Genomic DNA, 27,823 nt, shown 5'->3' with positions numbered 1-27,823 from the left:
GCCGCAAATCATGCAGCTGCATCAACAAACTAAAGCTCCGAGCACGCCAAAATATTCGGAGACCACCCGTGTTTGCTCGCAGAAACTCGAGTAACGAGCATACTCGCTCATCACTAGTGCTGATGTATCACACACAAATCAGATTACAACAATATTTACACACAGGTTGTAACGTAACAAAATAGGTAAAAAGCCAAGGGGGCAAATACTTTTGAAAGCCACTGTATATTAAATACTAAATTAAAAGAATCAATATTTTTAACACCTTTTTAAATATACATGTAACAATTTTGATTGTTATGTCCTTTTTCAAGCTTCTGAAAAGGTACAGTGGTTAAATCATCATGGTGTAAAATTAAACAGAATGAACTAGTCTTAGGGTACCGTTACACAAAACGATTTACCAACGATCACGACCAGCGATGCGACCTGGCCGTGATTGTTGGTAAGTCGTTGTGTGATCGCTGGGGAGCTGTCACACAGACCGCTCTCCAGCGACCAACGATGCCGAGGTCCCGGGTAACCAGGGTAAACATCGGGTTACTAAGCGCAGGGCTGCGCTTAGTAACCCGATGTTTACCCTGGTTACCATCGTAAATGTAAAAAAAAACAAAACCGTACATACTCACATTCCAGTGTCGGTCAGGTCCCTCGCCGTCTGCTTCCCGCACTGACTGAGTGCCGGCCGTAAAGTGAAAGCAGAGCACAGCGGTGACGTCACCGCTGTGCTCTGTACTGCCTTACGGCCGGGAGTCAGTCAGAGAGCGGGAAGCAGACGGCGAGGGACCTGACCGACACCGGAATGTGAGTATGTACGTTTTTTTTTTTTTTACATTTACGATGGTAACCAGGGTAAACATCGGGTTACTAAGCGCGGCCCTGCGCTTAGTAACCCGATGTTTACCCTGGTTACAAGCGAACGCATCGCTGGATCGCTGTCACACACACCGATCCAGCGATGACAGCGGGAGATCCAGCGACGAAATAAAGTTCCAAACGATCTGCTACGACGTACGATTCTCAGCCATGTCCCTGATCGCTGCTGCGTGTCAGACACTGCGATATCGTATGGATATCGCTGGAACGTCACGGATCGTACCGTCGTAGCGACAAAAGTGCCACTGTGAGACGGTACCCTTACACAGTTAACAATCTTTACACGGAGCCTTTATCATCAATTTGTCCCTACCAGTGGGTGAAATGTGATTGTCCACAATCTCTTATAACAATGGCCGTCTCCTTGTTGTTAGTACTGTATGTCCGCCTGTTATGGGGTTTGGCTCCACCTGAGTTATATCTGATTTTTTTTAACTTTTAGAATGTCTGGTGTTTATGGATACACAAAGGATTGGATGGACCAGAAGGTGCAGAAAAGTCACTTCTACTTCTTCATAATCATGTTTGTAGAGTCCATTAGCCACAGGTCACATAACCAGTTATGTCCATTGCTAATCTTTTGCCACCTTCAATCACTTCACGGACTTCACTGATGTTGCTGAATGTTATTATTATTATAAAACATTTTTATAGCGCCATTTATTCCATGGAGCTTTAGATGTGAAAGTGGCAAATATAGACAAATACAATAAACATGAGCAAAAAACAAGGCACTAACAGGTACAGGAGGGAGGACCCTGCCCGCGAGGGCTCACAGTCTACAGGGGATGGGTGAGGATACAGTAGGAGAGGGTAGAGCTGGTTGTGCGGCGGTTCAGCAGGCTAAGGATCACTGCGGGTTATAGGCTTGTTGGAAGAGGTGGGTCTTCAGGTTCTTTTTGAAGGTTTCTATGGTAGGCGAGAGTCTGATGTGTTGGGGTAGACAGTTCCAGAGTATGGGGGAAGCACGGGAGAAGTCTTGGATGCGTTTGTGGGAAGAAGAGATGAGAGGGGAGTAGAGAAGGAGATCTTGTGAGGATCGAAGGTTGTGTGTAGGTAAGTACCGGGAGACCATGTCACAGATGTATGGAGGAGACTGGTTGTGGATGGCTTTGTATGTCATTGTGAGGGTTTTGAACTGGAGTCTCTGGATGATAGGAAGCCAGTGAAGGGCTTGGCATAGGGGAGAGGCTGGGGAGTAGCGGGGGGACAGGTGGATTAGCCGGGCAGCAGAGTGTAGGATAGATTGGAGTGGTGCCAGAGTACTAGAGGTGAGGCCAGAGAGTAGGAGGTTGCAGTAGTCAAGGCGGGAGATGATAAGGGCGTGCACTAGTGTTTTTGTGGTTTCATTGTCATTTCGTTGAATGATGTTTTTATTTCTGTTTCACTCCATGGAATAATGTGGCATTGCGGAATCCCTGAGATGGTTTCTGCTACCTATAACCGTTATCTAAAAAACCCTCCTCTTCTTCGTAGTCCTAGATTATACAGTTGTGCAGAAAAGTTTACATACCCCAGCAGAATTTTTGCTTTCTTGGCCTTTTTTCAGAGAATAAGAATGATAACACCAAAACTTTTTCTCCACTCATGGTCAGTGGTTGGGTGAAGCCATTTATTGTCAAACTAGGGGTGTTTTCTCTTTTTAAATCATAATGACAAACCAAAACATCCAAAAGACCCTGATCAAAAGTTCACATACCCCATTTCTTAATACCATACATTGCCCCCTCTAACATCAATGACAGCCTGAAGTCTTTTGTGGGAATGGCGTTCCTTTCATCATAGATCTTGCTGACCTCTCTCCAAATGTAAAATTAATGGTTGTGGTTAAAAAGTTCCAGAAGTTTTGAGGCTTGTATCTGTGCTGTTTTGCGTATTGTAGGCAAGATACTTTGCGGCAATTGCAATGGTTTTCTTCTGGCGACTCAACCATGCAGCCAAATTTTCTTCAAGTGCATCTTCAAACAAAAACACCGCTTGTTTTCAAAGTCCTGTATTTCAGCTGATGTTATTTGTGGATTTTTCTTTGCATCCCGAACAATTTTCCTGGCAGTTGTGGACGACACTTTTGTTGGTCTACCTGACTGTGTTTTTGTTTTTACAGAGCCCCTGATTTTCCACTTGTTAAGCACAGTTGGAGCGCTGCTGACAGGCATTAACAATTCTTTGGATACCTTTTTGTATCCCTTTCCTGTTTTAAACAGTTCAACTACCTTTTCTTGTAGATCCATTGACATTTGTTTTGCTTTCCCCATGACTCACAATCCAGAAAAGTCAGTGGCTGGATGAAAGATGCAAGAGTCTGTCTGGATCCAAGAAACTCACTCAGGTTCTGTAGCGGCTCCTGCGCAGGCATAATTCTCTGCCCTGTTGAGAGCAGAGCAAAGTACTGCAGTGCGCAGACGCCGGGAAAGGTCAGAGAGCCCCAGCGCCTGGGCACTGCAGTACTTTACGCTGCCCTCAAGAGGGCAAATTAGTATCCCTGCGCAGGAGCAGCAACAGAAGCAAGGAAGATGATGACATAGTATGAAGTTGGGAGGCACCGGACCCGAACTGAACCGGAACCACCCCTGGGTGAGTATAATCTAACTTGTTTTTCTCCTCTTTCAGGATACATCGGGGGCTTATCTACAGCATTACAGAATGCATTACAGAATGCTGGAGATAAGCCCCTGATGGCGGTGGGCACAGTTTATAGCGGCAAAATGATGTGACAGATTCCCTTTAACCAAACGGAAGATCTTAAAAAGGCTCTCAAGAGACGCTTTGTATTTCATAAAATGGATGCCTGCACACATCACAGAGTGAACTATTTTGCTATCAATGTTCGATATGTTTCTGACAACAAAAAAATTGTTACTAAGACAATGGCAGTAAAAGATACTAAGGGTACAGTATGTGCACACGTATTCTTGGCCACTGCGGATTTTTCTGCAGCAGATTTGCTAAACTTGCAGGGCAAAAACGCTGCGTTTTTGCTGAAGATTTATCGCGGATTTACCGCGGATTTTCACTGCGGTTTTACAACTGCGGTTTTCCATAGGGGCAGCTGTAAAACCGCTGTGGAATCCGCAGAAAGAAGTGACATGCTGCGGAATGCAAACCGTTGTGTTTCCGCGCGTTTTTTTCCGCAGCATGTGCACAGCGTTTTTGGTTTCCCATAGGTTTACATTGAACTGTAAACTCATGGGAAACTGCTGCGGACCCGCAGCTGCAGAAAAGCTGCGGATCCGCAGCAAAATCCGCATCGTGTGCACATACCCTAAAGCTGTTCACAGCAGCCAGTTTCTCCACACCTTAGTGGAAAAAGTTCTGCAAGATTATGAACTTAAAAAACAGGTACTTGCTATTGTAATTGATAATGCTGCAAACATGATAAGTACAATTAAACTGATGAATGAGAATAATGAAGGTGAACAGCATCTAGAAGAACATTTCACAATCAGTATGTTGGAGATGGAAGGCCACAATCCTGTTCCCATAACGGAGAAACAAACAGCTATTACTACAGAAGAACAGCAAAATGATTATTTTCAATTAGATGATCTTGTTGAAGCTGCTTCACACCTCTTTCCTATTCAGCACATGCGCTGTGTTGTGCACACGCTGCAGCTGGCAATAAAAGACAGTCTGCAAGAGGGACATGCTGGAAATCTGATTAGCAAAATGAAGAAATTGGCTATTGCTGCCAGAACCCCTAAAATTGATTCCATCTTGAAGAGACTGGAAAAGGGGCAAATGTGGATCAAGCCACTCGGTGGGGCAGCACCTATTTAATGATTGAGCGATTGCTTGAGCTGAAACCCTTCCTTGTAGATATGGCCAACCCTCAGGTAACACTACATGAAGGTCAATGGACACAGGTGGCTGAATTGAAGGAATTTCTTAATCACCCATTTACAGTGACTAAAAAGTTACAAGCTGAGGATTTACCTCCTGGAATTTTTATAAAGGAGTGGAGAACTTGTTGTTTTGCCTGTCCCACAGAGGAGGTTTAATCGCAGACGGCATTGCTGCTTCAATGAAACGGAGACACTGCTATTGGAAAAGAAAACTCTTCTGGCAGCTGTTTATGTGGACCCGAGTCATCGTATATTGCTGGATGATCAACAGATTACTAAAGGAAAAGAAGCTTTGATTGAGGTAGCAGTTAGGATGAGCTACAGGACGACCAAGAGCAAGGAGACTCGGGCCCTGCCAGTGTCTTGGCGGTGTATCCCCGTGTCTGGAGGATTACGTATAGGACATTACAGTAGTGATGGCGGTGTATCCCCGTGTCTGGGAGGATTACGTATAGGACATTACAGTAGTGATGGCAGTGTATCCCCGTGTCTGGGAGGATCACGTATAGGACATTACAGTAGTGATGGCGGTGTATCCTCGTGTCTGGGAGGATTACGTATAGGACATTACAGTAGTGATGGCGGTGTATCCCCGTGTCTGGGAGGATCACGTATAGGACATTACAGTAGTGATGGCGGTGTATCCTCGTGTCTGGGAGGATTACGTATAGGACATTACAGTAGTGATGGCGGTGTATCCCCGTGTCTGGGAGGATCACGTATAGGACATTACAGTAGTGATGGCAGTGTATCCCCGTGTCTGGGAGGATCACGTATAGGACATTACAGTAGTGATGGCGGTGTATCCCCGTGTCTGGGAGGATCACGTATAGGACATTACAGTAGTGATGGCGGTGTATCCCCGTGTCTGGGAGGATCACGTATAGGACATTACAGTAGTGACGGCGGTGTATCCCCGTGTCTGGGAGGATCACGTATAGGACATTACAGTAGTGATGGCGGTGTATCCTCGTGTCTGGGAGGATTACGTATAGGACATTACAGTAGTGATGGCGGTGTATCCCCGTGTCTGGGAGGACCACGTATAGGACATTACAGTAGTGATGGCGGTGTATCCCCGTGTCTGGGAGGATTACGTATAGGACATTACAGTAGTGATGGCGGTGTATCCCCGTGTCTGGGAGGATCACGTATAGGACATTACAGTAGTGATGGCGGTGTATCCTCGTGTCTGGGAGGACCACGTATAGGACATTACAGTAGTGATGGCGGTGTATCCCCGTGTCTGGGAGGATTACGTATAGGACATTACAGTAGTGATGGCGGTGTATCCCCGTGTCTGGGAGGACCACGTATAGGACATTACAGTAGTGATGGCGGTGTATCCCCGTGTCTGGGAGGATTACGTATAGGACATTACAGTAGTGATGGCGGTGTATCCCCGTGTCTGGAGGATTACGTATAGGACATTACAGTAGTGATGGCGGTGTATCCCCGTGTCTGGGAGGACCACGTATAGGACATTACAGTAGTGATGGCGGTGTATCCCCGTGTCTGGGAGGATTACGTATAGGACATTACAGTAGTGATGGCGGTGTATCCCCGTGTCTGGGAGGATTACGTATAGGACATTACAGTAGTGATGGCGGTGTATCCCCGTGTCTGGGAGGATCACGTATAGGACATTACAGTAGTGATGGCGGTGTATCCTCGTGTCTGGGAGGATTACGTATAGGACATTACAGTAGTGATGGCGGTGTATCCCCGTGTCTGGGAGGATTACGTATAGGACATTACAGTAGTGATGGCGGTGTATCCTCGTGTCTGGGAGGATTACGTATAGGACATTACAGTAGTGATGGCGGTGTATCCCCGTGTCTGGGAGGATTACGTATAGGACATTACAGTAGTGATGGCGGTGTATCCCCGTGTCTGGGAGGACCACGTATAGGACATTACAGTAGTGACGGCGGTGTATCCCCGTGTCTGGGAGGATCACGTATAGGACATTACAGTAGTGATGGCGGTGTATCCTCGTGTCTGGGAGGATTACGTATAGGACATTACAGTAGTGATGGCGGTGTATCCCCGTGTCTGGAGGATTACGTATAGGACATTACAGTAGTGATGGCGGTGTATCCTCGTGTCTGGGAGGATTACGTATAGGACATTACAGTAGTGATGGCGGTGTATCCCCGTGTCTGGGAGGATTACGTATAGGACATTACAGTAGTGATGGCGGTGTATCCCCGTGTCTGGGAGGATTACGTATAGGACATTACAGTAGTGATGGCGGTGTATCCTCGTGTCTGGGAGGATTACGTATAGGACATTACAGTAGTGATGGCGGTGTATCCCCGTGTCTGGGAGGATTACGTATAGGACATTACAGTAGTGATGGCGGTGTATCCCCGTGTCTGGGAGGACCACGTATAGGACATTACAGTAGTGATGGCGGTGTATCCCCGTGTCTGGGAGGACCACGTATAGGACATTACAGTAGTGATGGCGGTGTATCCCCGTGTCTGGTAGGATTACGTATAGGACATTACAGTAGTGATGGCGGTGTATCCCCGTGTCTGGGAGGATTACGTATAGGACATTACAGTAGTGATGGCGGTGTATCCCCGTGTCTGGGAGGATTACGTATAGGACATTACAGTAGTGATGGCGGTGTATCCCCGTGTCTGGGAGGATTACGTATAGGACATTACAGTAGTGATGGCGGTGTATCCCCGTGTCTGGGAGGATCACGTATAGGACATTACAGTAGTGATGGCGGTGTATCCTCGTGTCTGGGAGGATTACGTATAGGACATTACAGTAGTGATGGCGGTGTATCCCCGTGTCTGGGAGGATTACGTATAGGACATTACAGTAGTGATGGCGGTGTATCCCCGTGTCTGGGAGGATCACGTATAGGACATTACAGTAGTGATGGCGGTGTATCCTCGTGTCTGGGAGGATTACGTATAGGACATTACAGTAGTGATGGCGGTGTATCCCCGTGTCTGGGAGGATTACGTATAGGACATTACAGTAGTGATGGCGGTGTATCCCCGTGTCTGGGAGGATTACGTATAGGACATTACAGTAGTGATGGCGGTGTATCCCCGTGTCTGGGAGGATTACGTATAGGACATTACAGTAGTGATGGCGGTGTATCCCCGTGTAATAATATGTGACCCCACATGCTCTAGGGGGTATAACTAGGAGAGTCACTAGTGGAGAAGGGTCTGGGTGTAATAATATGTGACCCCACATGCTCTAGGGGGTATAACTAGGAGAGTCACTGGTGGAGAAGGGTCTGGATGTAATAATATGTGGCCCCATATGCTCTAGGGGGTATAACTAGGAGGGTCACTGGTGGAGAAGGGTCTGGGTGTAATAATATGTGACCCATATGCTCTAGGGGTATATCTAGGAGGGTCACTGGTGTAAATCACTGACTACATAATAGCATTCAGTGTCAGTCGGCTGCTTATAAAGCAGACACAATATTGTCATCACAAGAGGCCGGGACCCGCGGGGAGAGACGTGACACAGCCACCGCACAAAGCGTTAGAGCGCCCTCATGTGGAGCCTGCAGGTCAGTTGTGGGCAGCAGATTATAGGAAGGAGCGCTGGAGCCAGAAGAGGAAAGTCCCAAACTGATGAGGGGCGGGGAGGAGCTGATGGGGAGGAAAAGTGAAAGGACGACATGGATTCAGGACAGATGAGTCAGGCTACTTTAACACATCAGGTCTTTTGTTTCAGGCAGAATCCGGCTAAGGTTTAAAAAAATTGATCCGTTGGAAATTGTGTAAAAACTGATGCAACGGATCCGGTTTTTATTTTTAGTATCGGGAGAGGGAGAGAGACCTCAGAATGGAAAATCTGCATGAATTCAATGGAAAATGCTTAGAAAACCGGAGAGCAGATTCATCTTTTCACATCTCCGTTTCATGTCTGTGGCCGGTTCCATCGCTGTGCGCTTTTTTTGGTGGAAATGACTATTTGGACGGATCTGGAAAAAAACGGATGAAACATGAGGCCTCCCCATTGCCCAGAGACTCCAGTATAAAACCCTAACCATGACGTACAAAGCCATCCACAACCTGTCTCCTCCATACATCTGTGACCTCGTCTCCCAGTACTTACCTGCACGCAACCTCCGATCCTCACAAGATCTCCTTCTCTACTCCCCTCTTATCTCCTCTTCCCACAATCGCATACAAGATTTCTCTCGCGTATCCCCCCTACTCTGGAACCCTCTACCACAACACATCAGACTCTCGCCTACCATCAAAACCTTCAAAAAGAATCTGAAGACCCACCTCTTCCGACAAGCCTACAACCTGCAGTAACCACCGATCGACCAAACCGCTGCATGACCAGCTCTACCCTCACCTACTGTATTCTCACCCATCCCTTGTAGATTGTGAGCCTTCGCGGGCAGGGTCCTCTCTCCTACTGTACCAGTTATGACTTGTATTGTTCAAGATTATTGTACTTGTTATTATGTATACCCCTCCTCACATGTAAAGCGCCATGGAATAAATGGCGCTATAACAATAAATAATAATAATAATAATAATAATAATCAGGCGCAATGCGGCACTAACACAACTGTATAAGAAAAAAACGGATCCGTTTTTTTCACAACTTGCCGAATTGTGCCTGAAACAAAAATCCTGATGTGTGAACGTAGCATTAGGGGCGACAGGACAGAAATGGCCCAAAACACATGGCGAGGGGCTGATTCATGTAAACGCCCACAAAAGACAAGGGGGCGGTCCCTCCTCCACAGGAAACAAGGGGGCGGTGCCTCCGTGTGGGGACAGACAGGTATAATCTCCAGAGGAGACAAGGGGGCGGTCCCTCCGTGTGGACAGACAGTTCCAATCTCCAGGAGACAAGGGGGCGGTCCCTCCTCCAGAGGATACAAGGGGGCGGTGCCTCCTCCAGAGGAGACAATGGGGCGGTCCCTCCTCCAGAGGAGACAAGGGGGCGGAGCCTCCGTCCTGACAGTGTGCGGCCCGCGGGGAGGACACACAGACTGCAGGGAGGGAGCAGAACACCGGACAACCGGCCACTCTGTGCCTAAGAGAGAGGAAGCCATGAGTGCACAGCCTGTGTGAGAGCTGCGCCCGAGTCCTGGCTGCTGTCACCTCACCTGATACCGCAGAGAGGCCGCAGCCGTGTGAAGACGTCCTGTGTGCAGCGGCTGACACCAGAGACAATAGCAGGCACCCACTGCACTGCGAGCCCTGCAGGACCTGTGGTGACGTCAGCACCATGTGACTATCACCGGAGTAGGCGGGGCCTCTCCCTCCATAGCAAAGGAGGGTCCAGGTCAGAGGCTCTAATGAAGGAGTGACGTCACCGGACTGGGCGGAGCCTGATTCAGACCAATCACCAGGGAAGGAAACGGCCACATCCAGTGGGGAGTAGTTCCTGCTCCATTATCCTGCGGGGTCTGATGTCAGCGGCGTCACCGAGAGGAAATTCTCCTCACAGCCGCTATTCCCTAGTGGTGGAGGAGCGGGTCCTTCCTCTCACAGCCGCTATTCCCTAGTGGTGGAGGAGCGGGTCCTTCCTCCTCACAGCCGCTATTCCCTAGTGGTGGAGGAGTGGGTCCTTCCTCTCACAGCCGCTATTCCCTAGTGGTGGAGGAGCGGGTCCTTCCTCTCACAGCCGTTATTCCCTAGTGGTGGAGGAGCGGGTCCTTCCTCTCACAGCCTCTATTCCCTAGTGGTGGAGGAGCGGGTCCTTCCTCTCACAGCCGCTATTCCCTAGTGGTGGAGGAGCGGGTCCTTCCTCTCACAGCCGCTATTCCCTAGTGGTGGAGGAGCGGGTCCTTCCTCTCACAGCCGCTATTCCCTAGTGGTGGAGGAGCGGGTCCTTCCTCTCACAGCCGCTATTCCCTAGTGGTGGAGGAGCGGGTCCTTTCTCTCACAGTCGCTATTCCCTAGTGGTGGAGGAGCGGGTCCTTCCTCTCACAGCCGCTATTCCCTAGTGGTGGAGGAGCGGGTCCTTCCTCTCACAGCCGCTATTCCCTAGTGGTGGAGGAGCGGGTCCTTTCTCTCACAGCCGCTATTCCCTAGTGGTGGAGGAGCGGATCCTTCCTCTCTCACAGCCGCTATTCCCTAGTGGTGGAGGAGCGGGTCCTTTCTCTCACAGCCGCTATTCCCTAGTGGTGGAGGAGCGGGTCCTTCCTCTCTCACAGCCGTTATTCCCTAGTGGTGGAGGAGCGGGTCCTTCCTCCTCACAGCCGCTATTCCCTAGTGGTGGAGGAGCGGGTCCTTCCTCTCACAGCCGCTATTCCCTAGTGGTGGAGGAGCGGGTCCTTTCTCTCACAGTCGCTATTCCCTAGTGGTGGAGGAGCGGGTCCTTCCTCTCACAGCCGCTATTCCCTAGTGGTGGAGGAGCGGGTCCTTCCTCTCACAGCCGCTATTCCCTAGTGGTGGAGGAGCGGGTCCTTTCTCTCACAGTCGCTATTCCCTAGTGGTGGAGGAGCGGGTCCTTCCTCTCACAGCCGCTATTCCCTAGTGGTGGAGGAGCGGGTCCTTCCTCTCACAGCCGCTATTCCCTAGTGGTGGAGGAGCGGGTCCTTCCTCTCACAGCCGCTATTCCCTAGTGGTGGAGGAGCGGGTCCTTCCTCTCACAGTCTCTATTCCCTAGTGGTGGAGGAGCGGGTCCTTCCTCTCACAGCCGCTATTCCCTAGTGGTGGAGGAGCGGGTCCTTCCTCTCACAGCCGCTATTCCCTAGTGGTGGAGGAGCGGGTCCTTTCTCTCACAGCCGCTATTCCCTAGTGGTGGAGGAGCGGGTCCTTCCTCTCACAGCCGCTATTCCCTAGTGGTGGAGGAGCGGGTCCTTTCTCTCACAGTCGCTATTCCCTAGTGGTGGAGGAGCGGGTCCTTCCTCTCACAGCCGCTATTCCCTAGTGGTGGAGGAGCGGGTCCTTCCTCCTCACAGCCGCTATTCCCTAGTGGTGGAGGAGCGGGTCCTTCCTCTCACAGCCGCTATTCCCTAGTGGTGGAGGAGCGGGTCCTTTCTCTCACAGTCGCTATTCCCTAGTGGTGGAGGAGCGGGTCCTTCCTCTCACAGCCGCTATTCCCTAGTGGTGGAGGAGCAGGTCCTTCCTCTCACAGCCGCTATTCCCTAGTGGTGGAGGAGCGGGTCCTTCCTCTCACAGCCGCTATTCCCTAGTGATGGAGGAGCGGATCCTTCCTCTCACAGTCGCTATTCCCTAGTGGTGGAGGAGCGGGTCCTTCCTCTCACAGTCTATTCCCTAGTGGTGGAGGAGCGGGTCCTTCCTCTCACAGTCGCTATTCCCTAGTGGTGGAGGAGCGGGTCCTTCCTCTCACAGCCGCTATTCCCTAGTGGTGGAGGAGCGGATCCTTCCTCTCACAGTCGCTATTCCCTAGTGGTGGAGGAGCGGGTCCTTCCTCTCACAGTCGCTATTCCCTAGTGGTGGAGGAGCGGGTCCTTCCTCTCACAGCCGCTATTCCCTAGTGGTGGAGGAGCGGGTCCTTTCTCTCACAGCCGCTATTCCCTAGTGGTGGAGGAGCGGGTCCTTCCTCTCACAGTCGCTATTCCCTAGTGGTGGAGGAGCGGGTCCTTCCTCTCACAGCCGCTATTCCCTAGTGGTGGAGGAGCGGGTCCTTCCTCTCACAGTCGCTATTCCCTAGTGGTGGAGGAGCGGGTCCTTTCTCTCACAGCCGCTATTCCCTAGTGGTAGAGGAGCGGGTCCTTCCTCTCACAGCCGCTATTCCCTAGTGGTGGAGGAGCGGGTCCTTTCTCTCACAGCCGCTATTCCCTAGTGGTGGAGGAGCGGGTCCTTCCTCTCACAGTCGCTATTCCCTAGTGGTGGAGGAGCGGGTCCTTTCTCTCACAGCCGCTATTCCCTAGTGGTGGAGGAGCGGGTCCTTCCTCTCACAGTCGCTATTCCCTAGTGGTGGAGGAGCGGGTCCTTTCTCTCACAGTCGCTATTCCCTAGTGGTGGAGGAGCGGGTCCTTCCTCTCAGTCGCTATTCCCTAGTGGTGGAGGAGCGGGTCCTTTCTCTCACAGCCGCTATTCCCTAGTGGTGGAGGAGCGGGTCCTTCCTCTCACAGCCGCTATTCCCTAGTGGTGGAGGAGCGGGTCCTTTCTCTCACAGCCGCTATTCCCTAGTGGTGGAGGAGCGGGTCCTTCCTCTCACAGCCGCTATTCCCTAGTGGTGGAGGAGCGGGTCCTTCCTCTCACAGCCGTTATTCCCTAGTGGTGGAGGAGCGGGTCCTTCCTCTCACAGTCGCTATTCCCTAGTGGTGGAGGAGCGGGTCCTTCCTCTCACAGCCGCTATTCCCTAGTGGTGGAGGAGCGGGTCCTTTCTCTCACAGCCGCTATTCCCTAGTGGTGGAGGAGCGGGTCCTTCCTCTCACAGCCGCTATTCCCTAGTGGTGGAGGAGCGGGTCCTTTCTCTCACAGTCGCTATTCCCTAGTGGTGGAGGAGCGGTTCCTTCCTCTCACAGCCGCTATTCCCTAGTGGTAGAGGTGCGGGTCCTTTCTCTCACAGTCGCTATTCCCTAGTGGTGGAGGAGCGGGTCCTTTCTCTCACAGCCGCTATTCCCTAGTGGTGGAGGAGCGGATCCTTCCTCTCACAGTCTCTATTCCCTAGTGGTGGAGGAGCGGGTCCTTCCTCTCACAGCCGCTATTCCCTAGTGGTGGAGGAGCGGGTCCTTCCTCTCACAGCCGCTATTCCCTAGTGGTGGAGGAGCGGGTCCTTTCTCTCACAGCCGCTATTCCCTAGTGGTGGAGGAGCGGGTCCTGCCTCTCACAGCCGTTATTCCCTAGTGGTGGAGGAGAGGGTCCTTTCTCTCACAGCCGCTATTCCCTAGTGGTGGAGGAGCGGGTCCTTTCTCTCACAGCCGCTATTCCCTAGTGGTGGAGGAGCGGGTCCTTTCTCTCACAGTCGCTATTCCCTAGTGGTGGAGGAGCGGGTCCTTTCTCTCACAGTCGCTATTCCCTAGTGGTGGAGGAGTGGGTCCTTCCTCTCACAGCCGCTATTCCCTAGTGGTGGAGGAGCGGGTCCTTCCTCTCACAGCCGCTATTCCCTAGTGGTGGAGGAGCGGGTCCTTTCTCTCACAGCCGCTATTCCCTAGTGGTGGAGGAGCGGGTCCTTCCTCTCACAGCCGCTATTCCCTAGTGGTGGAGGAGCGGGTCCTTCCTCTCACAGCCGCTATTCCCTAGTGGTGGAGGAGCGGGTCCTTTCTCTCACAGCCGCTATTCCCTAGTGGTGGAGGAGTGGGTCCTTCCTCCTCACAGCCGCTATTCCCTAGTGGTGGAGGAGCGGGTCCTTTCTCTCACAGCCGCTATTCCCTAGTGGTGGAGGAGCGGGTCCTTTCTCTCACAGTCGCTATTCCCTAGTGGTGGAGGAGCGGGTCCTTCCTCTCACAGCCGCTATTCCCTAGTGGTGGAGGAGCGGGTCCTTCCTCTCACAGCCGATATTCCCTAGTGGTGGAGGAGCGGGTCCTTCCTCTCACAGTCGCTATTCCCTAGTGGTGGAGGAGCGGGTCCTTCCTCTCACAGCCGCTATTCCCTAGTGGTGGAGGAGCGGGTCCTTTCTCTCACAGCCGCTATTCCCTAGTGGTGGAGGAGCGGGTCCTTTCTCTCACAGCCGCTATTCCCTAGTGGTGGAGGAGCGGGTCCTTCCTCTCACAGCCGCTATTCCCTAGTGGTGGAGGAGCGGGTCCTTTCTCTCACAGTCGCTATTCCCTAGTGGTGGAGGAGCGGGTCCTTCCTCTCACAGCCGCTATTCCCTAGTGGTGGAGGAGCGGGTCCTTCCTCTCACAGCCGCTATTCCCTAGTGGTGGAGGAGCGGGTCCTTCCTCTCACAGCCGCTATTCCCTAGTGGTGGAGGAGCGGGTCCTTTCTCTCACAGCCGCTATTCCCTAGTGGTGGAGGAGCGGGTCCTTCCTCTCACAGCCGCTATTCCCTAGTGGTGGAGGAGCGGGTCCTTCCTCCTCACAGCCGCTATTCCCTAGTGGTGGAGGAGCGGGTCCTTCCTCTCACAGCCGCTATTCCCTAGTGGTGGAGGAGCGGGTCCTTCCTCTCACAGCCGCTATTCCCTAGTGGTGGAGGAGTGGGTCCTTCCTCTCACAGCCGCTATTCCCTAGTGGTGGAGGAGCGGGTCCTTCCTCTCACAGCCGCTATTCCCTAGTGGTGGAGGAGCGGGTCCTTCCTCTCACAGCCGCTATTCCCTAGTGGTGGAGGAGCGGGTCCTTCCTCTCACAGCCGCTATTCCCTAGTGGTGGAGGAGCGGGTCCTTTCTCTCACAGCCGCTATTCCCTAGTGGTGGAGGAGCGGGTCCTTTCTCTCACAGCCGCTATTCCCTAGTGGTGGAGGAGCGGGTCCTTTCTCTCACAGTCGCTATTCCCTAGTGGTGGAGGGGCGGGTCCTTCCTCTCACAGTCGCTATTCCCTAGTGGTAGAGGAGCGGGTCCTTCCTCTCACAGCCGCTATTCCCTAGTGGTGGAGGAGCGGGTCCTTCCTCTCACAGCCGCTATTCCCTAGTGGTGGAGGAGCGGGTCCTTCCTCTCACAGCCGCTATTCCCTAGTGGTGGAGGAGCGGGTCCTTCCTCTCACAGTCGCTATTCCCTAGTGGTGGAGGAGCGGGTCCTTCCTCTCACAGTCGCTATTCCCTAGTGGTGGAGGAGCGGGTCCTTCCTCTCACAGCCGCTATTCCCTAGTGGTAGAGGAGCGGGTCCTTCCTCTCACAGCCGCTATTCCCTAGTGGTGGAGGAGCGGGTCCTTCCTCTCACAGCCGCTATTCCCTAGTGGTGGAGGAGCGGGTCCTTCCTCTCACAGCCGCTATTCCCTAGTGGTGGAGGAGCGGGTCCTTTCTCTCACAGCCGCTATTCCCTAGTGGTGGAGGAGCGGGTCCTTCCTCTCAGCCGCTATTCCCTAGTGGTGGAGGAGCGGGTCCTTCCTCTCAGCCGCTATTCCCTAGTGGTGGAGCAGCGGGTCCTTTCTCTCACAGCCGCTATTCCCTAGTGGTGGAGGAGCGGGTCCTTCCTCTCACAGCCGCTATTCCCTAGTGGTGGAGGAGCGGGTCCTTTCTCTCACAGCCGCTATTCCCTAGTGGTGGAGGAGCGGGTCCTTCCTCTCAGCTATTCCCTAGTGGTGGAGGAGCGGGTCCTTCCTCTCACAGTCGCTATTCCCTAGTGGTGGAGGAGCGGGTCCTTCCTCTCACAGCCGCTATTCCCTAGTGGTGGAGGAGCGGGTCCTTCCTCTCACAGCCGCTATTCCCTAGTGGTGGAGGAGCGGGTCCTTTCTCTCACAGTCGCTATTCCCTAGTGGTGGAGGAGCGGGTCCTTCCTCTCACAGTCGCTATTCCCTAGAGGTGGAGGAGCCGGTCCTTTCTCTCACAGTCGCTATTCCCTAGTGGTGGAGGAGCGGGTCCTTTCTCTCACAGCCGCTATTCCCTAGAGGTGGAGGAGCCGGTCCTTTCTCTCACAGTCGCTATTCCCTAGTGGTGGAGGAGCCGGTCCTTTCTCTCACAGCTGCTATTCCCTAGAGGTGGAGGAGCCGGTCCTTTCTCTCACAGTCGCTATTCCCTAGAGGTGGAGGAGCCGGTCCTTTCTCTCACAGCTGCTATTCCCTAGTGGTGGAGGAGCGGGTCCTTCCTCTCACAGCCGCTATTCCCTAGTGGTGGAGGAGCCGGTCCTTTCTCTCACAGTCGCTATTCCCTAGAGGTGGAGGAGCCGGTCCTTTCTCTCACAGTCGCTATTCCCTAGAGGTGGAGGAGCCGGTCCTTTCTCTCACAGTCGCTATTCCCTAGAGGTGGAGGAGCCGGTCCTTTCTCTCACAGCTGCTATTCCCTAGTGGTGGAGGAGCGGGTCCTTCCTCTCACAGCCGCTATTCCCTAGTGGTGGAGGAGCGGGTCCTTTCTCTCACAGTCGCTATTCCCTAGTGGTGGAGGAGCGGGTCCTTCCTCTCACAGTCGCTATTCCCTAGAGGTGGAGGAGCCGGTCCTTTCTCTCACAGCTGCTATTCCCTAGTGGTGGAGGAGCGGGTCCTTCCTCTCACAGCCGCTATTCCCTAGTGGTGGAGGAGCGGGTCCTTTCTCTCACAGCCGCTATTCCCTAGTGGTGGAGGAGCGGGTCCTTCCTCTCACAGTCGCTATTCCCTAGTGGTGGAGGAGCGGGTCCTTCCTCCTCACAGCCGCTATTCCCTAGTGGTGGAGGAGCGGGTCCTTTCTCTCACAGCCGCTATTCCCTAGTGGTGGAGGAGCGGGTCCTTTCTCTCACAGCCGCTATTCCCTAGTGGTGGAGGAGCGGGTCCTTCCTCTCACAGTCGCTATTCTCTAGTGGTGGAGGAGCGGGTCCTTTCTCTCACAGCCGCTATTCCCTAGTGGTGGAGGAGCGGGTCCTTTCTCTCACAGCCGCTATTCCCTAGTGGTGGAGGAGCGGGTCCTTTCTCTCACAGCCGCTATTCCCTAGTGGTGGAGGAGCGGGTCCTTTCTCTCACAGTCTCTATTCCCTAGTGGTAGAGGAGCAGGTCCTTCCTCTCACAGCCGCTATTCCCTAGTGGGGGAGGAGCGGGTCCTTCCTCTCACAGCCGCTATTCCCTAGTGGTGGAGGAGCGGGTCCTTCCTCTCACAGCCGCTATTCCCTAGTGGTGGAGGAGCGGGTCCTTTCTCTCACAGTCGCTATTCCCTAGTGGTGGAGGAGCGGGTCCTTCCTCTCACAGCCGCTATTCCCTAGTGGTGGAGGAGCGGGTCCTTCCTCTCACAGTCGCTATTCCCTAGTGGTGGAGGAGCGGGTCCTTCCTCTCACAGCCGCTATTCCCTAGTGGTGGAGGAGCGGGTCCTTCCTCTCACAGTCGCTATTCCCTAGTGGTGGAGGAGCGGGTCCTTTCTCTCACAGCCGCTATTCCCTAGTGGTGGAGGAGCGGGTCCTTCCTCTCACAGCCGCTATTCCCTAGTGGTGGAGGAGCGGGTCCTTTCTCTCACAGCCGCTATTCCCTAGTGGTGGAGGAGCGGGTCCTTTCTCTCACAGCCGCTATTCCCTAGTGGTGGAGGAGCTGGTCCTTTCTCTCACAGCCGCTATTCCCTAGTGGTGGAGGAGCGGGTCCTTCCTCTCACAGCCGCTATTCCCTAGTGGTGGAGGAGCGGGTCCTTTCTCTCACAGCCGCTATTCCCTAGTGGTGGAGGAGCGGGTCCTTTCTCTCACAGCCGCTATTCCCTAGTGGTGGAGGAGCTGGTCCTTCCTCTCACAGCCGCTATTCCCTAGTGGTGGAGGAGCGGGTCCTTCCTCTCAGCTATTCCCTAGTGGTGGAGGAGCGGGTCCTTTCTCTCACAGCCGCTATTCCCTAGTGGTGGAGGAGCGGGTCCTTCCTCTCACAGCCGCTATTCCCTAGTGGTGGAGGAGCGGGTCCTTTCTCTCACAGCCGCTATTCCCTAGTGGTGGAGGAGCGGGTCCTTCCTCTCACAGTCGCTATTCCCTAGTGGTGGAGGAGCGGGTCCTTCCTCTCACAGCCGCTATTCCCTAGTGGTGGAGGAGCGGGTCCTTCCTCCTCACAGCCGCTATTCCCTAGTGGTGGAGGAGCGGGTCCTTTCTCTCACAGCCGCTATTCCCTAGTGGTGGAGGAGCGGGTCCTTTCTCTCACAGCCGCTATTCCCTAGTGGTGGAGGAGCGGGTCCTTTCTCTCACAGTCTCTATTCCCTAGTGGTAGAGGAGCAGGTCCTTCCTCTCACAGCCGCTATTCCCTAGTGGGGGAGGAGCGGGTCCTTCCTCTCACAGTCGCTATTCCCTAGTGGTGGAGGAGCGGGTCCTTTCTCTCACAGTCGCTATTCCCTAGTGGTGGAGGAGCGGGTCCTTCCTTTCACAGCCGCTATTCCCTAGTGGTGGAGGAGCGGGTCCTTCCTCTCACAGTCGCTATTCCCTAGTGGTGGAGGAGCGGGTCCTTCCTCTCACAGCCGCTATTCCCTAGTGGTGGAGGAGCGGGTCCTTCCTCTCACAGCCGCTATTCCCTAGTGGTGGAGGAGCGGGTCCTTTCTCTCACAGCCGCTATTCCCTAGTGGTGGAGGAGCGGGTCCTTCCTCTCAGCTATTCCCTAGTGGTGGAGGAGCGGGTCCTTCCTCTCACAGTCGCTATTCCCTAGTGGTGGAGGAGCGGGTCCTTCCTCTCACAGCCGCTATTCCCTAGTGGTGGAGGAGCGGGTCCTTCCTCCTCACAGCCGCTATTCCCTAGTGGTGGAGGAGCGGGTCCTTTCTCTCACAGCCGCTATTCCCTAGTGGTGGAGGAGCGGGTCCTTCCTCTCAGCTATTCCCTAGTGGTGGAGGAGCGGGTCCTTCCTCTCACAGCCGCTATTCCCTAGTGGTGGAGGAGCGGGTCCTTCCTCTCACAGTCGCTATTCCCTAGTGGTGGAGGAGCGGGTCCTTCCTCTCACAGTCGCTATTCTCTAGTGGTGGAGGAGCGGGTCCTTTCTCTCACAGCCGCTATTCCCTAGTGGTGGAGGAGCGGGTCCTTCCTCTCACAGTCGCTATTCCCTAGTGGTGGAGGAGCGGGTCCTTCCTCTCACAGCCGCTATTCCCTAGTGGTGGAGGAGCGGGTCCTTCCTCCTCACAGCCGCTATTCCCTAGTGGTGGAGGAGCGGGTCCTTTCTCTCACAGCCGCTATTCCCTAGTGGTGGAGGAGCGGGTCCTTTCTCTCACAGCCGCTATTCCCTAGTGGTGGAGGAGCGGGTCCTTTCTCTCACAGTCTCTATTCCCTAGTGGTAGAGGAGCAGGTCCTTCCTCTCACAGCCGCTATTCCCTAGTGGGGGAGGAGCGGGTCCTTCCTCTCACAGCCGCTATTCCCTAGTGGTGGAGGAGCGGGTCCTTCCTCTCACAGCCGCTATTCCCTAGTGGTGGAGGAGCGGGTCCTTTCTCTCACAGTCGCTATTCCCTAGTGGTGGAGGAGCGGGTCCTTCCTCTCACAGCCGCTAATCCCTAGTGGGGGAGGAGCGGGTCCTTCCTCTCACAGTCGCTATTCCCTAGTGGTGGAGGAGCGGGTCCTTCCTCTCACAGCCGCTATTCCCTAGTGGTGGAGGAGCGGGTCCTTCCTCTCACAGTCGCTATTCCCTAGTGGTGGAGGAGCGGGTCCTTTCTCTCACAGCCGCTATTCCCTAGTGGTGGAGGAGCGGGTCCTTCCTCTCACAGCCGCTATTCCCTAGTGGTGGAGGAGCGGGTCCTTTCTCTCACAGCCGCTATTCCCTAGTGGTGGAGGAGCGGGTCCTTTCTCTCACAGCCGCTATTCCCTAGTGGTGGAGGAGCTGGTCCTTTCTCTCACAGCCGCTATTCCCTAGTGGTGGAGGAGCGGGTCCTTCCTCTCACAGCCGCTATTCCCTAGTGGTGGAGGAGCGGGTCCTTTCTCTCACAGCCGCTATTCCCTAGTGGTGGAGGAGCGGGTCCTTTCTCTCACAGCCGCTATTCCCTAGTGGTGGAGGAGCTGGTCCTTCCTCTCACAGCCGCTATTCCCTAGTGGTGGAGGAGCGGGTCCTTCCTCTCAGCTATTCCCTAGTGGTGGAGGAGCGGGTCCTTTCTCTCACAGCCGCTATTCCCTAGTGGTGGAGGAGCGGGTCCTTCCTCTCACAGCCGCTATTCCCTAGTGGTGGAGGAGCGGGTCCTTTCTCTCACAGCCGCTATTCCCTAGTGGTGGAGGAGCGGGTCCTTCCTCTCACAGTCGCTATTCCCTAGTGGTGGAGGAGCGGGTCCTTCCTCTCACAGCCGCTATTCCCTAGTGGTGGAGGAGCGGGTCCTTCCTCCTCACAGCCGCTATTCCCTAGTGGTGGAGGAGCGGGTCCTTTCTCTCACAGCCGCTATTCCCTAGTGGTGGAGGAGCGGGTCCTTTCTCTCACAGCCGCTATTCCCTAGTGGTGGAGGAGCGGGTCCTTTCTCTCACAGTCTCTATTCCCTAGTGGTAGAGGAGCAGGTCCTTCCTCTCACAGCCGCTATTCCCTAGTGGGGGAGGAGCGGGTCCTTCCTCTCACAGCCGCTATTCCCTAGTGGTGGAGGAGCGGGTCCTTCCTCTCACAGCCGCTATTCCCTAGTGGTGGAGGAGTGGGTCCTTTCTCTCACAGTCGCTATTCCCTAGTGGTGGAGGAGCGGGTCCTTCCTCTCACAGCCGCTATTCCCTAGTGGTGGAGGAGCGGGTCCTTCCTCTCACAGTCGCTATTCCCTAGTGGTGGAGGAGCGGGTCCTTCCTCTCACAGCCGCTATTCCCTAGTGGTGGAGGAGCGGGTCCTTCCTCTCACAGTCGCTATTCCCTAGTGGTGGAGGAGCGGGTCCTTTCTCTCACAGCCGCTATTCCCTAGTGGTGGAGGAGCGGGTCCTTCCTCTCACAGCCGCTATTCCCTAGTGGTGGAGGAGCGGGTCCTTTCTCTCACAGCCGCTATTCCCTAGTGGTGGAGGAGCGGGTCCTTTCTCTCACAGCCGCTATTCCCTAGTGGTGGAGGAGCTGGTCCTTTCTCTCACAGCCGCTATTCCCTAGTGGTGGAGGAGCGGGTCCTTCCTCTCACAGCCGCTATTCCCTAGTGGTGGAGGAGCGGGTCCTTTCTCTCACAGCCGCTATTCCCTAGTGGTGGAGGAGCGGGTCCTTTCTCTCACAGCCGCTATTCCCTAGTGGTGGAGGAGCTGGTCCTTCCTCTCACAGCCGCTATTCCCTAGTGGTGGAGGAGCGGGTCCTTCCTCTCAGCTATTCCCTAGTGGTGGAGGAGCGGGTCCTTTCTCTCACAGCCGCTATTCCCTAGTGGTGGAGGAGCGGGTCCTTTCTCTCACAGCCGCTATTCCCTAGTGGTGGAGGAGCGGGTCCTTCCTCTCAGCTATTCCCTAGTGGTGGAGGAGCGGGTCCTTTCTCTCACAGCCGCTATTCCCTAGTGGTGGAGGAGCGGGTCCTTCCTCTCACAGTCGCTATTCCCTAGTGGTGGAGGAGCGGGTCCTTTCTCTCACAGTCGCTATTCCCTAGTGGTGGAGGAGCGGGTCCTTTCTCTCACAGTCGCTATTCCCTAGTGGTGGAGGAGCGGGTCCTTCCTCTCACAGCCGCTATTCCCTAGTGGTGGAGGAGCGGGTCCTTCCTCTCACAGCCGCTATTCCCTAGTGGTAGAGGAGCGGGTCCTTCCTCTCACAGCCGCTATTCCCTAGTGGTGGAGGAGCGGGTCCTTCCTCTCACAGCCGCTATTCCCTAGTGGTGGAGGAGCGGGTCCTTCCTCTCACAGCCTCTATTCCCTAGTGGTGGAGGAGCGGGTCCTTCCTCTCACAGCCGCTATTCCCTAGTGGTGGAGGAGCGGGTCCTTCCTCTCACAGTCGCTATTCCCTAGTGGTGGAGGAGCGGGTCCTTCCTCTCACAGTCGCTATTCCCTAGTGGTGGAGGAGTGGGTCCTTCCTCTCACAGTCGCTATTCCCTAGTGGTGGAGGAGCGGGTCCTTCCTCTCACAGTCGCTATTCCCTAGTGGTGGAGGAGCGGGTCCTTTCTCTCACAGTCGCTATTCCCTAGTGGTGGAGGAGCGGGTCCTTTCTCTCACAGTCGCTATTCCCTAGTGGTGGAGGAGCGGGTCCTTCCTCTCACAGCCGCTATTCCCTAGTGGTGGAGGAGCGGGTCCTTCCTCTCACAGCCGCTATTCCCTAGTGGTAGAGGAGCGGGTCCTTCCTCTCACAGCCGCTATTCCCTAGTGGTGGAGGAGCGGGTCCTTCCTCTCACAGCCGCTATTCCCTAGTGGTGGAGGAGCGGGTCCTTCCTCTCACAGCCTCTATTCCCTAGTGGTGGAGGAGCGGGTCCTTCCTCTCACAGCCGCTATTCCCTAGTGGTGGAGGAGCGGGTCCTTCCTCTCACAGTCGCTATTCCCTAGTGGTGGAGGAGCGGGTCCTTCCTCTCACAGTCGCTATTCCCTAGTGGTGGAGGAGCGGGTCCTTCCTCTCACAGTCGCTATTCCCTAGTGGTGGAGGAGCGGGTCCTTCCTCTCACAGTCGCTATTCCCTAGTGGTGGAGGAGCGGGTCCTTCCTCTCAGCTATTCCCTAGTGGTGGAGGAGCGGGTCCTTCCTCTCACAGTCGCTATTCCCTAGTGGTGGAGGAGCGGGTCCTTCCTCTCACAGCCGCTATTCCCTAGTGGTGGAGGAGCGGGTCCTTTCTCTCAGTCGCTATTCCCTAGTGGTGGAGGAGCGGGTCCTTTCTCTCACAGCCGCTATTCCCTAGTGGTGGAGGAGCGGGTCCTTCCTCTCACAGCCGCTATTCCCTAGTGGTGGAGGAGCGGGTCCTTCCTCTCACAGCCGCTATTCCCTAGTGGTGGAGGAGCGGGTCCTTCCTCTCACAGCCTCTATTCCCTAGTGGTGGAGGAGCGGGTCCTTCCTCTCACAGCCGCTATTCCCTAGTGGTGGAGGAGCGGGTCCTTCCTCTCACAGTCGCTATTCCCTAGTGGTGGAGGAGCGGGTCCTTCCTCTCACAGTCGCTATTCCCTAGTGGTGGAGGAGCGGGTCCTTCCTCTCACAGTCGCTATTCCCTAGTGGTGGAGGAGCGGGTCCTTCCTCTCACAGTCGCTATTCCCTAGTGGTGGAGGAGCGGGTCCTTCCTCTCACAGCCGCTATTCCCTAGTGGTGGAGGAGCGGGTCCTTTCTCTCACAGCCGCTATTCCCTAGTGGTGGAGGAGCGGGTCCTTCCTCTCACAGCCGCTATTCCCTAGTGGTGGAGGAGCGGGTCCTTCCTCTCACAGCCGCTATTCCCTAGTGGTGGAGGAGCGGGTCCTTTCTCTCACAGTCGCTATTCCCTAGCGGTGGAGGAGTGGGTCCTTCCTCTCACAGCCGCTATTCCCTAGTGGTGGAGGAGCGGGTCCTTTCTCTCACAGTCTATTCCCTAGTGGTGGAGGAGCGGGTCCTTTCTCTCACAGCCGCTATTCCCTAGTGGTGGAGGAGCGGGTCCTTTCTCTCACAGCCGCTATGTCCTAGTGGTAGAGGAGCGGGTCCTTCCTCTCACAGCCGCTATTCCCTAGTGGTGGAGGAGCGGGTCCTTCCTCTCACAGCCGCTATTCCCTAGTGGTGGAGGAGCGGGTCCTTTCTCTCACAGCCGCTATGTCCTAGTGGTAGAGGAGCGGGTCCTTCCTCTCACAGCCGCTATTCCCTAGTGGTGGAGGAGCGGGTCCTTCCTCTCACAGCCGCTATTCCCTAGTGGTGGAGGAGCGGGTCCTTCCTCTCACAGCCGCTATTCCCTAGTGGTGGAGGAGCGGGTCCTTCCTCTCACAGTCGCTATTCCCTAGTGGTGGAGGAGCGGGTCCTTCCTCTCACAGCCGCTATTCCCTAGTGGTGGAGGAGCGGGTCCTTCCTCTCAGCTATTCCCTAGTGGTGGAGGAGCGGGTCCTTCCTCTCACAGCCGCTATTCCCTAGTGGTGGAGGAGCGGGTCCTTTCTCTCACAGCCGCTATTCCCTAGTGGTGGAGGAGCGGGTCCTTTCTCTCACAGCCGCTATTCCCTAGTGGTGGAGGAGCGGGTCCTTTCTCTCACAGTCGCTATTCCCTAGTGGTGGAGGAGCGGGTCCTTCCTCTCACAGTCGCTATTCCCTAGTGGTGGAGGAGCGGGTCCTTCCTCTCACAGTCGCTATTCCCTAGTGGTGGAGGAGCGGGTCCTTTCTCTCACAGCCGCTATTCCCTAGTGGTGGAGGAGCGGGTCCTTCCTCTCACAGCCGCTATTCCCTAGTGGTGGAGGAGCGGGTCCTTCCTCTCACAGCCGCTATTCCCTAGTGGTGGAGGAGCGGGTCCTTCCTCTCACAGTCGCTATTCCCTAGTGGTGGAGGAGCGGGTCCGTTCTCTCACAGCCGCTATTCCCTAGTGGTGGAGGAGTGGGTCCTTCCTCTCAGTCGCTATTCCCTAGTGGTGGAGGAGCGGGTCCTTCCTCTCACAGCCGCTATTCCCTAGTGGTGGAGGAGCGGGTCCTTCCTCTCACAGCCGCTATTCCCTAGTGGTGGAGGAGCGGGTCCTTTCTCTCACAGCCGTTATTCCCTAGTGGTGGAGGAGCGGGTCCTTCCTCTCACAGCCGCTATTCCCTAGTGGTGGAGGAGCGGGTCCTTCCTCTCACAGCCGCTATTCCCTAGTGGTGGAGGAGCGGGTCCTTCCTCTCACAGCCGCTATTCCCTAGTGGTGGAGGAGCGGGTCCTTTCTCTCACAGCCGCTATTCCCTAGTGGTGGAGGAGCGGGTCCTTTCTCTCACAGCCTCTATTCCCTAGTGGTGGAGGAGCGGGTCCTTTCTCTCACAGTCGCTATTCCCTAGTGGAGGAGCGGGTCCTTCCTCTCACAGCCGCTATTCCCTAGTGGTGGAGGAGCGGGTCCTTCCTCTCACAGCCGCTATTCCCTAGTGGTGGAGGAGCGGGTCCTTCCTCTCACAGCCGCTATTCCCTAGTGGTGGAGGAGTGGGTCCTTCCTCTCACAGTCGCTATTCCCTAGTGGTGGAGGAGCGGGTCCTTCCTCTCACAGTCGCTATTCCCTAGTGGTGGAGGAGCGGGTCCTTTCTCTCACAGCCGCTATTCCCTAGTGGAGGAGCGGGTCCTTCCTCTCACAGCCGCTATTCCCTAGTGGTGGAGGAGCGGGTCCTTCCTCTCACAGTCGCTATTCCCTAGTGGTGGAGGAGCGGGTCCTTCCTCTCACAGCCGCTATTCCCTAGTGGTGGAGGAGCGGGTCCTTCCTCTCACAGCCGCTATTCCCTAGTGGTGGAGGAGTGGGTCCTTCCTCTCACAGTCGCTATTCCCTAGTGGTGGAGGAGCGGGTCCTTCCTCTCACAGTCGCTATTCCCTAGTGGTGGAGGAGTGGGTCCTTTCTCTCACAGCCTCTATTCCCTAGTGGTGGAGGAGCGGGTCCTTCCTCTCACAGCCGCTATTCCCTAGTGGTGGAGGAGCGGGTCCTTCCTCTCACAGCCTCTATTCCCTAGTGGTGGAGGAGCGGGTCCTTCCTCTCACAGCCGCTATTCCCTAGTGGTGGAGGAGCGGGTCCTTTCTCTCACAGCCGCTATTCCCTAGTGGTGGAGGAGCGGGTCCTTTCTCTCACAGTCGCTATTCCCTAGTGGAGGAGCGGGTCCTTCCTCTCACAGCCGCTATTCCCTAGTGGTGGAGGAGCGGGTCCTTCCTCTCACAGCCGCTATTCCCTAGTGGTGGAGGAGCGGGTCCTTCCTCTCACAGCCGCTATTCCCTAGTGGTGGAGGAGTGGGTCCTTCCTCTCACAGTCGCTATTCCCTAGTGGTGGAGGAGCGGGTCCTTCCTCTCACAGTCGCTATTCCCTAGTGGTGGAGGAGCGGGTCCTTTCTCTCACAGCCGCTATTCCCTAGTGGAGGAGCGGGTCCTTCCTCTCACAGCCGCTATTCCCTAGTGGTGGAGGAGCGGGTCCTTCCTCTCACAGTCGCTATTCCCTAGTGGTGGAGGAGCGGGTCCTTCCTCTCACAGTCGCTATTCCCTAGTGGTGGAGGAGCGGGTCCTTCCTCTCACAGCCGCTATTCCCTAGTGGTGGAGGAGCGGGTCCTTCCTCTCACAGCCGCTATTCCCTAGTGGTGGAGGAGTGGGTCCTTCCTCTCACAGTCGCTATTCCCTAGTGGTGGAGGAGCGGGTCCTTCCTCTCACAGTCGCTATTCCCTAGTGGTGGAGGAGCGGGTCCTTCCTCTCACAGCCGCTATTCCCTAGTTGTGGAGGAGCGGGTCTTTCCTCTCACAGCCGCTATTCCCTAGTGGTGGAGGAGCGGGTCCTTCCTCTCACAGCCGCTATTCCCTAGTGGTGGAGGAGCGGGTCCTTTCTCTCACAGCCGCTATTCCCTAGTGGTGGAGGAGCGGGTCCTTCCTCTCACAGCCGCTATTCCCTAGTGGTGGAGGAGCGGGTCCTTTCTCTCACAGTCGCTATTCCCTAGTGGTGGAGGAGCGGGTCCTTCCTCTCAGCTATTCCCTAGTGGTGGAGGAGCGGGTCCTTCCTCTCACAGCCGCTATTCCCTAGTGGTGGAGGAGCGGGTCCTTTCTCTCACAGCCGTTATTCCCTAGTGGTGGAGGAGCGGGTCCTTCCTCTCACAGCCGCTATTCCCTAGTGGTGGAGGAGCGGGTCCTTCCTCTCACAGCCGCTATTCCCTAGTGGTGGAGGAGCGGGTCCTTCCTCTCACAGCCGCTATTCCCTAGTGGTGGAGGAGCGGGTCCTTTCTCTCACAGCCGCTATTCCCTAGTGGTGGAGGAGCGGGTCCTTTCTCTCACAGTCGCTATTCCCTAGTGGAGGAGCGGGTCCTTCCTCTCACAGCCGCTATTCCCTAGTGGTGGAGGAGCTGGTCCTTCCTCTCACAGCCGCTATTCCCTAGTGGTGGAGGAGCGGGTCCTTCCTCTCACAGCCGCTATTCCCTAGTGGTGGAGGAGCGGGTCCTTTCTCTCACAGTCGCTATTCCCTAGTGGTAGAGGAGCGGGTCCTTCCTCTCACAGCCGCTATTCCCTAGTGGTGGAGGAGTGGGTCCTTCCTCTCACAGTCGCTATTCCCTAGTGGTGGAGGAGCGGGTCCTTCCTCTCACAGTCGCTATTCCCTAGTGGTGGAGGAGCGGGTCCTTTCTCTCACAGCCGCTATTCCCTAGTGGAGGAGCGGGTCCTTCCTCTCACAGCCGCTATTCCCTAGTGGTGGAGGAGCGGGTCCTTCCTCTCACAGTCGCTATTCCCTAGTGGTGGAGGAGCGGGTCCTTCCTCTCACAGCCGCTATTCCCTAGTGGTGGAGGAGCGGGTCCTTCCTCTCACAGCCGCTATTCCCTAGTGGTGGAGGAGTGGGTCCTTCCTCTCACAGTCGCTATTCCCTAGTGGTGGAGGAGCGGGTCCTTCCTCTCACAGTCGCTATTCCCTAGTGGTGGAGGAGTGGGTCCTTTCTCTCACAGCCTCTATTCCCTAGTGGTGGAGGAGCGGGTCCTTCCTCTCACAGCCGCTATTCCCTAGTGGTGGAGGAGCGGGTCCTTCCTCTCACAGCCTCTATTCCCTAGTGGTGGAGGAGCGGGTCCTTCCTCTCACAGCCGCTATTCCCTAGTGGTGGAGGAGCGGGTCCTTTCTCTCACAGCCGCTATTCCCTAGTGGTGGAGGAGCGGGTCCTTTCTCTCACAGTCGCTATTCCCTAGTGGAGGAGCGGGTCCTTCCTCTCACAGCCGCTATTCCCTAGTGGTGGAGGAGCGG

The 27,823-nt window shown here is 55.3% G+C and overlaps 1 protein-coding gene across 6 annotated transcripts in view; it reads right to left on the bottom strand.

The window, feature by feature from the left end:
- LOC143808880 (uncharacterized) overlaps positions 1-27,823 on the bottom strand; it is a 268,459-nt gene that overhangs the window by 70,835 nt on the left and 169,801 nt on the right. For 2 of the 6 annotated variants that reach the window (XM_077292039.1, XM_077292041.1), the window contains exon 1: positions 9,835-10,000. The exons of the other annotated variants lie outside the window; for them this stretch is intronic. The gene's annotated coding sequence lies outside the window, so the exon portion shown is untranslated. Of the gene's footprint in view, positions 1-9,834; positions 10,001-27,823 lie in introns of those variants that run through there. 6 annotated transcript variants of the gene reach the window in all.

This window comes from Ranitomeya variabilis, chromosome 2 (genome assembly GCF_051348905.1).
Source record: "Ranitomeya variabilis isolate aRanVar5 chromosome 2, aRanVar5.hap1, whole genome shotgun sequence".
NCBI classification, from domain to species: domain Eukaryota; kingdom Metazoa; phylum Chordata; class Amphibia; order Anura; family Dendrobatidae; genus Ranitomeya; species Ranitomeya variabilis.
This window is presented reverse-complemented; position numbering and strand designations above follow the sequence as displayed.